This window comes from Talpa occidentalis, unplaced genomic scaffold (assembly GCF_014898055.3).
Source record: "Talpa occidentalis isolate TD23 unplaced genomic scaffold, MPIMG_talOcc4v2.1 talOcc4.13, whole genome shotgun sequence".
Classification (NCBI taxonomy): Eukaryota; Metazoa; Chordata; class Mammalia; order Eulipotyphla; family Talpidae; genus Talpa; species Talpa occidentalis.
The window spans coordinates 34,413,583-34,426,064 of NW_023601322.1; positions in this window are offsets into that span (position 1 = coordinate 34,413,583).

Here is a 12,482-nt window from a genome sequence, read left to right on the forward strand (position 1 = left end):
ACATGTTTATAATCCTATAGAGTTTACAAAGTGTTTTCTCAAGTTTGACTTCAATCTTTGTCAGAGAGGAGAGGTGTCAATGTCCTTCTTAGATAAGAAATTTAAGCTTCAGAAATAAATTAACAAAAATTCATAAAAATAAATGCTTATAAAAATAGGATTTGTTTTTTATTCTAAATCTCATATGCTTAATACTGTTTCATGATTTATGTAAAAGTACTGAATTTTAATTTAGAATGAAATGCCTTTCATTGTAAGAGTGTATTATTTCTAAATATATAAATGTGTATTTGCAAATACAAAAATAAATACAAGGGCTTTCCTGGTGGTTCAACGGGTTAAATCTCAGCACTATGAAGCTATCAGCAGCCACTATTGCACCAGTCCAATGCCTGGCCAAGAAGCTGACCCACATGGTGCAGCAGACTCTCCTGTCTTGCCTGCTGTTCCCCTCAGCAGTGTATTTTAGTCAATCTGCCTGTTCTGCTCCCCGCTCTGTCTCTGGTGAATCCTCTCATTCCCTGCACCTCTAGCCTACACCCCAGCTCTTGTATGCATAAATAAATAAATCTTTAAAAATAAATAAATATAGAAATGATGCAAAAGTATTAATACAAGAATGGATAAGAATCTTTCACATGTCTAATTTTTTGTCTGTATTATAAAACAGACTGGGGGCCTCCCTGGTGGCTTAGGGGTTAAATCTCAGCACTACCACCACAAAGGCCCATCATGAGGGCCCGAGTTCAATCCTTGGCCAGGGAGTTACATGGTTTCTTACCTCTTCCTCCCAGTCTACCACCCTATCCCTCCAACCCTAGTCATACACTATTTAAGTCATCTCTCTATCCATGTATTGTTCATGGCTAAGGGAGCTGAGCTTTAGCCCAGAGTTTAAAGAATCAGTTTTACTATGCTACTGTTGTACTCATTCTCGTAGAATATGTGACATTTAGTGCAAAAGATATTTCTATGCCAAAGATATTTAGAGCTATTAGTAAAATGGAACTACACTTCAGGGAATTTATAGGAAAGGGCACTTAATTAAGGATTTGGGACTACACAATTCATAGTTCTTGAGCAAGCTCTTGGCAAGGTGCTTGATTGTGTTGCCATGGGAGGCCATGCAATATTTCCTCATTAAGTAAATGTATTTTTCACAAGACAGTCTTCAATTTTCATTTCCTAGGTCAATCATCTTATAGTTCTTTATTCTAACTGGCAATATAAAATATCTAAAATATGTAATTTATTCTAAATCTCTCTAAAGTTGAAAGATGCAAGCACACTAAGAAATAGACACATACTACAAAAGTCACATGGTCAGAACCACTGTCCTGTCATGATCTCTGGACTTCAGAAAAACAGTTCAGTTCTTACCACTGAAAGTAAGTCAAATTTTATCTCAAATACTTTTGGGCATTATCTTTTTTCTCATTCTACTGAGTGAATTCTTGGTGGCATTCCTAATCAGAAGGGCTGGATTCTATTTAGAGTTTTCAAATTGATAGTTACATAGTATCATAAAGAATATGATCCTATGGGCATACAGCTCTGACTCCTTGTTAAAGAATGCAAGTCCCTGACCCTTTTAACTACACAATGAAGCCTGTAGTGCCCATAGTGAGTATTAACTAAATTTATATTTTATACTTATTTATCTCCTAACTATACACAAAACCCTTTTCAATAAATACTAAAAGCATTCATGTTAATAAAATAGGAAAATAATAAAAATACATTTCTGATTATTGCTAAAGATTGTTGGACACAATGGAATACTACATTTATTCCACCCTTTATATTTTCAAAGCTGCACAATTCATATGGACATTAGCATTTTGCTCACCCATTCCCACAGCCAAGCAATGGTCATTAAGTTGATAACACACAGATTTTTTTCTCTAGTTCAAAATTCTTTTCTAAGATTCTGGCCCTATATTGAATGCTATAGTCAATATTTCCACTTGGATGCTTTTCAGTACCTCAAATAAAATTTATCCAAAGCTGAACTCATTACCCTTGTCTTTATCTTGCCACTTCTAGGGTTCCCAATTCAATAAATGTCACTACTAGTCACCAAATTGCTCAAGACAGAAACCTAATAGCAATGCATAACACATTTTTCCTTCTCTAGTCATGCATAATCAATCACTTGGCGAATCGAGCTCTAAGCATATTTTAAATCTCCAATTGTACCGCTCTTCCTATTTAAAATGATCTCTCAGCCTCAATTTTTTCATACAGAGGTATGAATTCTCACAGTATCAAATACCCTTTTTTTTTCTTTTTCTTTTTTTTAATGAATCTAGTTATAATAGTCCTGGGCTGGATTGAAAGAAAAAAAAAATCTTCCCATGCCATTGAAAACTGGAATCTATTTTTCCATCTATTGAATTTGGGCTGATTATGTTACTTAATCTGGCCAATGGTACATTAGCAAGTAACGCAATAGCCTAATCTTGAAAAGCCCTTACACACTGAAGTTTGGCCATAGGCCCTTGGAACACTTCCAACTTCATAGGAAAAAGATCAGTTTAGTCTGCTGGAAGGTGAGGGGATATCTGAAGTAGAGACAAGCCATTACAGTGCAGACCTTCTACACCAACCAATAATCAACTAATTTAGCAGCTAATTGAAGATGCGTGAGTAAGACCAGCTGAAACTAGTAAAAAAGACTTCCCTACTGAGACTAGTCCAAATTGCCAACCGACAAAGTTGTGGGTTAATTAGATGACTTGTTTTAAGTAACTAAGTTGTGGGATGGTTTGTTTCTCATTTAAAGTTTAATGATGTACTTCATCAACTGCTTCCATTACCCTTTAAAATGCATTGCAGACATGTGGAAAAGGAGAGACAGTACAGGCAAAAAAAAAAAAAGTACTCAAAAACAATGGCTAAAGATACCCACATTTGGCAAAAGATATAAGCCTAAAGATTCAAGAAGCTGAGCAAACCCCAGATGAGTGGGTTAAGATGATGTGGTACATGTACACAATGGAATACTACTCTGTGATCAGAAAAGATAAATTCATGCTATTTGCAGCAATATTGATGGAGCTGGAAGGGATTATAAATCAGAATGATAAAGACGAATACCAGAGAGCGTTAATTACAAGTGGAAGACAGAAAAAAACAGTCAAAGATAAAAGCAAACTTTACGAACTTTAAAAAATAACCCTTAAAAGTTGAGTATAGAACTAAGGAATTCTGAGGGGCAGGAGAGTGGTGAATACAAAGTGGGGAGGCAAGCACAATGGACTAAGGTGGTGGACTTATGGGTGCTTTGGGAGAGGGTGAACTATGGTCGTAACTCATGAAGCAGGGAACCTCTACTTGTGAAACAGAAATGATATAAACCAACATTACCCCAATTAAAAAAAAATTAGAATGAATGAAAGATTTAAATTCTTTATAAAATTTATATATAATATCCTGGTTGTTATACGATACCAAATTTATTCAATTTGTTACCATTGAGGATAAGTGGGTAAAGGTATGTGAAATTTCTCCATTTTATTTCTTATAAATGCATGTGAATCCACAATATGCCAAATAATATCTTATTTAAAAAAAAAATCTTTGAAGAAGTTTAACTCCACGAAGTTCTCCCATCACAGTTTTGTATGTCATGTCAAATTTCAATTTCCTAGCACTTTACACAATAAAATTATGTTACATAATTCATATTAATGACTGCCTTTTGTATGGCATTATAAACTCAGTGCAGGTAGCAACTATATCTACTCTGCTTACCCTTGTTCTTTCAGTGTTATGCCTAATGCACAGAAGGCCCTCAATAAATATTTATTCTTTGGCTATCTGTTGGCATTCATCAATTTGTGAAGTCACTAATTTCAATGCCTTATTCCCCTACTGAACAAAACCCCATTGACTACAAATTATAGTCAGACTCTGAGCAATCCAGTGGAACAGAAACCTTTATCTTTCAGCCGCCTAGCATACAACACTTTCCCTAAAAGTTTCCTTTTCCCATTATGCCCCCAAACGCAGTTTTGATCTAGTGCCCTTTGTATGAGCTTTTATTTCCTTTCTAAAATAATCTTGTCTATTTATGCAAATCCTCCAATCCTTTAAGGCTCAGAACAAATCCCACCTCATCCATAAGACCAGCTTCCATTGATCCATTTTCTAAGAGTTCTGCTTCATTATGATGTAAGTGATTCCTTTCCCTGCTATCACGATTTACCAGTTATCTATCTCTTCAGGATGCCATCATGGAGAGTGTATGGGTAACTGTGGACAGAGCTCAAATCTGCAATAGCGACACATTATTTCAAATAGTTAAATAAAAAAGCTTTATTTCTAGTTCAGACTTTTGCAATTTGCAAGTTTGAAGTAAAGGAAACTGTTATTGCAACAGCAGTTATCACTAGAAGGTAGGGAAGAGATATGGATGTTATCAGAGCAGACGTGGGGGATATTTGGAGAACAACCTCTTTAGAGCCTTAGACAAAGGTGATTTGTGTTTTATCCCTTTGTACAGGAGTGTTGGTAGAAAGATGTTTAATATTTCACCCCACCAACTTGTCACCGTAAGAAAACATCCATTTTAATTTAGGAAGATGTTCTTTAAAAAGGATTGATCCGGGCCTCCCCGGTAGCACAGCGGGTTGAGTGCAGCACTGTGAAACTGTCCACAAACTCTGCAGCATGAGTTCAATCCCAGGCCGGCAAGGGTGCAACCCATATGGCACAGCAGACCTCTCCTGTCTCACCCGCTGCTCCCCTCAGCAGTGTATTTCAGTTGTCTGCCTGTTCTGCTCCCCGCTCTGTCCCTGGTGAATCCTCTCACCCTCCCGCGACTCTGGCCTATACCCCAGCTCTTGTATAAAAATAAATAAATCTTTAAAAAAAAGGATTTTATCCCAGTTTATAATCTGGAACTTGATATATGATGACATGCAGAAAGTAGGTCTCAATGATGCTAGTGCTTGGGAGAAGTAATATGAAATCCCAGGAGGTTGGCATAGAGCATTAGCTACCGATGCTCATGTAAAATATTATTTTTAAACCTGGCACTAACAAATTATAATAATTTCTCCATTTCAAATATGCAGACATGGCAGAGGTAGGTATCCCTGGTTCAAAGTCTATCATGCAGCGGCAGTCAAGCTGTCAGGAGGGCTAATGTCACTATTGAGAAATTGTGGTCTCTATTGAAATTTGCTTCAATTTATGTGGACTCTGGTCATTGTGGGTTATTGCACTGAGGAAGCACTTGCATTCTTCACTGGCTGTCGACTTTGAGGCCTCTTGAGTTCCTTGCCAAACGGACATTCCTCAGCACTGCCGCCCGGCATGGCATCTGACTTCCCCTATTGTAAGCTGTGCAAAGAGCATGCAGTCCATAAAAGAAAGTGTGTGATTGTGTGTGTGTGTGTGAGAGAGAGACAGAGACAGAGAGAGAGAGAGAGAGACAGAGAGACAGACAGACAGAGAGACAGAAAGACAGAGAGACAGAAAGACAGAGACAGAGAGAGAGACAGAGAGAGAGAGACCTCCTACAGCTCCCACTACAGAAATGAAAACCACCTTAGATGAGATAGCACTAATTCCAAATTTCTGGTAAGTACACAGAAGATAATGGACAACAGCTAGCACTTGAACCAGCTTGCTGCTCACAGAAAAGATAGCTCCAGGAACAAAGAGGATCTGCGGTACTTTCCAATAGACTCCCCTGTCCCAAAGGGCTGGAGTTGCCCAGCTGAGTACTCAAGATATTAAATGTTCTACAAAATAGTCTGCAGTATTTTCTATCAGCTCCAGGGGCAATACAGGGTGATGTGAAAATAGCAGAAGCCAGAGCCACAGAAAAATGACAGCAAATAAACCATCCAACTTCACAGTCCCTCAACCACAGAAGCAGATGTCCCTTCCTTGCTAGTTTCCTTGTTTTCAGTAAAAAAGCAAACATAGAAAGTTGGGGAGGAAACATGAAATAAAAGTTTGAATTGTGAACAATGACTGTGAGGATGATACTTGAATTTGATTGAATATTTCCTGAGAGAATCTGACATTTTATTGCCCAGGATACAATAAAAGTTATTGATTTGGTTTGAATTTGCCAGGTGGGTGCAAACTTATTTTACCCTCTGCTGAACCAGAAAGGGGGCACAAAACTTTTCTTTTTTTTTTTTTTATAATTTTTTTAATAGAGGCATGTTTTATTTATTTATTTATTTTATTTGTTTGCTTGTTTTGTTTATACATGCACTGGGTACAGTCAGAAGCGCGGGAGGGTGAGAGAATTCACCAGAGCCAGAGTGGGGAGCAGAGCAGGCAGAAGGACCGAAGTACACTGCTGAGGGGAGCAGCGGGCGGCAGGAGAGGTCTGCGCGCCATCTGGGACCCTCCTCAGGTGGCCAGGGAGCAGCCAGGGATCGAACCGGCGCCCCAGAGGCCGTGGGCAGCTTCACAACCCAGCACTCAACCGCTGCGCCACCAGGGAGGCCCCACAAAACTTTTCTATTATAAAAATTGTCCTTTGATTATTTACATTAGCTAGCAATATACTCAGTCATAGCATACCACTTTGGGGCTTAATTCACAGCTTAATTCACAATAGTTCAACTTAATGACTTATCTCTGTATATTTTATGCACAAGTCAAGTTTATGGAAATCAGGGATTCAATAGAGTACCCAAAATAAGTTTGCATATACTCTCTTCTCCATGGTGTGATATATAAGCATATATATTATGGTCTAATAAAGGTTATGGTCAGAATAAAATAAAAATATATCAGTTTATAAACTAGTGTAAAATAGATAATTCTTGCATCTATCCTCACTATTTGGGAGAGGCTCACCACTTTTTTTTTTAACCTGATCTTTTTTTAAGATTTATTTATTTATACATACAAGAACTAGGGTACAGGCCAGAGGTACAGGGCCTGGGTGAGAGGATTCACCAGAGACAGAGTGAGGAACAGAACAGGCAGACTAACTGAAATACACTGCTGAGAGGAACAGCAGGTGACTCAGGAGAAGTCTGCTGCGCCATCTGGGTAGCTCCCTGGCCGGGAATCGAACTCATGCTGCAGTGGCTGCAAATAGCTTCATAGGTTGTATCTTAATCCCTTGTGCCACTAGGGGGGCCTGGGCTCACCACTTCTTGACAGGCCTAAGGGCCATGGGCATTTATAGATCAACTAAGGCAAAAAGCTGTCACATTAAATGGTAACTCGTACTAAGGTATGAAATCTAGATAATTATGTTCCTATTATTTTTAGTGTAATAATTATGTATTAATTGCCTGTTGTTGTATAACATTTACTCCCAAATTTAGAAACTTATAGAAGTATTTTTGAGTTTTGAGTATTGCTTTGATAGACATTTATTATTATAGTATTTGTGGGCTAGTCGTCAATGGCAAGGTAAACAAAAGCAAAAATGAACAAATGATAGTCTATCAAAGTAAAACATTTTTCTACAAAGTGAATGAAACCATTATCAAAACAAAAAATCAACCTGCTGAGTGGGAGATAATATTTGCAAAACATATCTCACAAGGAGTCAATATTCAAAATATATAAAGAACTCATTCAACTTAACAATGGAAAAAAAATGGGCAGAGGATCTGAATACATTTCTTTAAAGACGACACATAGACGGCTAATAAGCACTTGAAAAGATATGTGTCGTCACTTATTATTAGGGAACTGCATGTATAAACAACAATGAAATATTATCTCACACATCTAAGTATGCCTTCTAGAAAAAGACAAAAAAAAAAGTAAAAACAGGTGAAAAAAAAGGAACCTTTGTATGTTGTTGGTGGGAACATAAAATGGTGCAGACTTTAGAGAAAACAGCATGGAGTTTTTTCAAAAAAATTAAGAACAGAAATATCCTATGATCCAGATATTCTACTTTTGAATATTTATCCTTAGAAAATGAAATAATTAATTACTTTTAAAAGATAACATGCACCCCAAAGTCCATTGAAGCAGTATTTTCAATAGCCAAAATTGGGAAACAACTTAAATGCCCATTAAGTGGATAAAGAATGGAATACTATTCAGCTGTAAAAAAGGATGACATCTGAGCATATGCAACAACAGGAATGGACCTAGAAGTTATTATGCTAAGTGAAGTAAGTTAAATAAATATCATATGATATCACTCACTTGGGAAAAGAAACAAAATAAATAGAGGAGAAAGGGGAAGAGATAAAGGGGATCAAGTGTATGTCAGTGGATGGAAACTAGATTTTGGCCGTGATCATAAAGTAATATATACATATGTTGAATTATAATACTGCCTACATGAAACCTATAAAATGCTATAAACAAATGTTACTTAAATAAAAATAACAATTTAAACAATACTTCATTTTACTGTCACCACAAAAACACCTAATACCGCAACCAAGTACCTCTGAGTCATTTTCCAGGCAATCTCACATTTTGTCAACTCAAGTCCCTTTTGTCTTTCTCTCTAAGGATAAGTTGATAATATCGTGTGTTGTGTCACATCTAACCTATGCTCACCTTTGTGGTTTATCACATATAATTACATTAATAAACACAACAAGAGTAAAAACATACATAATTTTCTATACCATGTGCTACTCTAAGTACTTTATATCTTTCTATATAGCAACCTGTGAGGAAAGGTAATATTTTTTACATATATTATACATAGAAAGAAAGTGAGGCACAGAAATGTAAAGTATCTTGTCCAAAGACATAGAATTAGTAAGATTTGGAGATTGTTTTGGGATCCAGGAACACTCCTCTAAATCACTTTACCCATTCTTTAAAAAAAAAAAAAAAAGATTTATGTATGCATACAAGAGCTGGAGTTCAGGCCAGAGAGACAGGGGTTGAGAGGACCCACCAGAGACAGAGTGGGGAGCAGAACAGGCAGATTGACCGAAGTACACTGCTGAGGGGAGCAGCGGGCGAGACAGGAGAGGTCTACTGCGCCACGTGGGTTGCTCGGTGGCTGGCCGGGGATCGAACTCGTGCTGCAGAGGCTGACAGATTGCTTCCGAGTGTGGTGTTCAACCTCTTGCGCCACCAGGGAGGTCCTCTTTACCCATTCTTAACGACAGAGGAGACTCTGGTCACTACAACTAAGTGAATATGGAGGAGAATCTGTGCGCTAAGAACTCAGCTGGACTCTGCTCTGCTTGGTTAAATTTCAAGTGTTTTTCACATACCTCTGTTCATTGGCCATAAGAATGAAATCATTCAGAAATGTTCTCATCATTTCTCCTGTATCTTAAACTTCTTCCTAGAGTGACCATTTGCTATTTTGTCTAGCATTCACGTCCTTTCTTCCATTTCTACACACCAATTTCCCTGCTTATAATCCATATAGTTATGTGGAATTGATTTTTCCCACCTTCCAGGTGGGAAAAAAAAAACATAAAAAATAAGAGAAATAACACAATATTCCATATTCCTGGACACAGTGATTTATTTACTCAAGGTTTGAGATGGGACACAAGTCATCTGGTGCCATTTTAGGAATTTATTGCATCAATTGAGGAAGAAATACTTCTTCCACCTAGGAGGTAGGTGTAGAGAGGAAATTAGAGCTGTCACCACCCCAGGTCTAGAGAAGCTGTCTGAGAATGAAGCCTAAAATAAAATAAAATAAAATAAAATAAAATAAAATAAAATAAATAAAATAAAATAAAATAACAACAAACAGTGAAGGCATGATTGAGAGATTGAAAAAGGGTGAAATTTTAATGTCCTATACAGTAGTTCATACTTAACTGGGCACAATAAGAACCCCTACCCTTAAAGTGTTTACATTCCCTTTTATGCTTATGGTTTTTAATTTCTATACCTGCCATTCAATCACAAAGCCCTAACCAATGAATTCACTGACAAAGATATGCTTTCTTAGGTAAAATAATTCATTAGATTCCACTTCTATTGACATAATATATAGCATATTTCCAAATATTAATCATCACATAATTATAGCTTTTGTACCCACTAACTAAATTATCTACGAATTATTTAACATGGCATTCTCCTTCCAAAAGATGCATTTTTTAACTCTAATATTTCCACCAGCCTCTCCACTGTTATGTTTTTCTAAATGTCTCCTATCCCTTTACAAAATACATCTATGCATTTATCCAAATCTCTCTTAATCACTACTCTCACAAAAAGATGAATAAATTAACAAAATCAATCCAGGCTGATATCTTTGTTCTTATCCCAAAGCATAAGCTCTATGTAGAGTGACAGTGACTTCAAGTAAGTTTTTGAAGAAACATTAATTCTGTTTACTGGAACTGATTACTTATATGTCTGTGAGAGTATGGAAGGAAATGGAAAAAATACAGTCACACAGAAGACATTCCCAAGCTTAAAATTGGTCTCAGTGAATGAGCTCTCTGAGATCTTGATTCAATTGCTCCTGTTGCCACGCCTGATGATGAAAGTCCCTCTGTGCTTGTTATGTTCCTGCTTCAACCAGCAAAGTTCTTGCCTGCAGGCGAGAATTAACTTCCAGGAGAATCATGTTTCTGGGTGTCTAGTGAGCCATGGGGAAGTCATAGGGCTTTAATCTGAGCACAGGAGAGAAACAAAGAGTCACCGTGTAGAATTCATTATTCTGTTTCACTGTTTATGGTTGCAAAAGGATCCTCTCTTTTTTGTGTATTACTGCAAGCTATACCCCAGCAATGTGCTCATAGCAACAGATTGTTTTCTTCTTAATCTTGTTTTTAATACTTTGTGTATATATGTATATAGACATTTGTGTATATGCACGAACATAGATATATGTGTGCATGTGTGTATTTTTATTAAGATAACATTGCTTTACAGCACTATATATAATTCAGAGGTGCAGGATCACACCTCTTCAGATGTATGTTTTCACAGCACATCCACCACCAAAACACTCACAGTCCTTTACCCCTTTTTCTCTCCAGCATCCTTTCCCCCACTGAGAGCATTACTTCTGAGTTCATACTTCTAGGGTTTCTTATTCATTTGGTTCTGAACCTTTGTTTTGTTTTTCTGTAGTCCACATATAAATAAAACCATCCTATATTTGTCTTTCCTTTCTGATGTATTTCACTTAACATAATCTCCTTCAGGTCCATCCATGTTGTCACAAATGGCAAGAGTTCGTCTTTTTGAAATAACTGAGTAGAATCCCACTATGTCTATAAACCACATTATCCTAATTCACTCATCTGTTCTTAGGCACTTAGGTTGTTTCTATGGCTTGGCTACTGTAAACAGTGTTGCAATGAGCATAGGAGAATATATACTTAGTGTTTCTAGATTAGTGTTTTTGCATTCATTGGGAAGATACCTAGGAATGAAATTGCTAGATCATATGGTATTTGTATTACTGATATTTTGAGGAACCTCTATATTGTTTTTTTTTTCTTTTTTTTACATTTAATGGTTGATCTAATGTGCATTCACACTAACAGTGTACAAGGTTTCATTTTTATTCATATCCTCACCAACACTACCTATTTCTGGTCTTTTTGATATAAGTTAGTCTCACATGGTTGAGATGGTACTTTATTGAGGTTTTGATTTTCATTTCCCTGATAAATGCCGTAAAGCATTTTTATGTACCTGTTTACTATCTGCAAGTCTTTGGATAAATACATTTTGCCCATATTTTCTTCTATGAATTTCATGTCTTCAGACCTTTAAAACAGTTCTTTAATCCATTTTATTAGTTACTGTATATGGTGTGCAATAGTGGTCCAGATTCATTCTTTTGCATGTGGCTCTCTGTTTTCCCCAGTACCATTTATGAAATAGACAGCCCTTCCTCCAATGTATACAAGTGTTTTTTTGTTTTGTTTTGTTTTGTTTTTGTTTTTTTTTTCCATTTCTGGGCTCTCAGTTCTATTCAATTGTTGTATCTATTTTTGTACAAATACCATACTGTTTTAAGTTCTATGGCTTCATGGTATAGTTGGAGCTCTGGCAACATGATACTAACATTCCATGAGCTACCTGTCTGATTTTGTATTGTTCTGAAAATTATCTGAATGTCAGTTCACTCACCCACAAATAATTATAATATTTACAGCTGCTTAAATATGATAAATACAGTAGCAGATGTGCAATAAATAGTATATACTGCCCTTGATCTTTTGAAGTGAACATATTGGGCCTCCCCTGGTGGCACAGCAGGTTGAGTGCAGCACTAGGAAGCTGTCCGTAACCTCTGCAGTGCCAGTTTGATCCCCACCGGCCTCGGAGCAACCCACATGGTGAGCAGACCTCTCCTGTCTCGCCCTCTGCTCCCCTCAGCAGTGTATTTGGTCAGTCCACCTGTTCTGCTCCCCGCTCTGTCTCTGGTGAATCCTCTCACCCTTCTGCACATCTAACCTGTACCCCAGCTCTTGTATAAATAAAATAAAACTTTAAAAAAATAAAATGAATATATTAATCTGGTTATCACAATATTTGCTTTCTAAGTAATTTTTCAACAATTTATGTTATAGTATTCT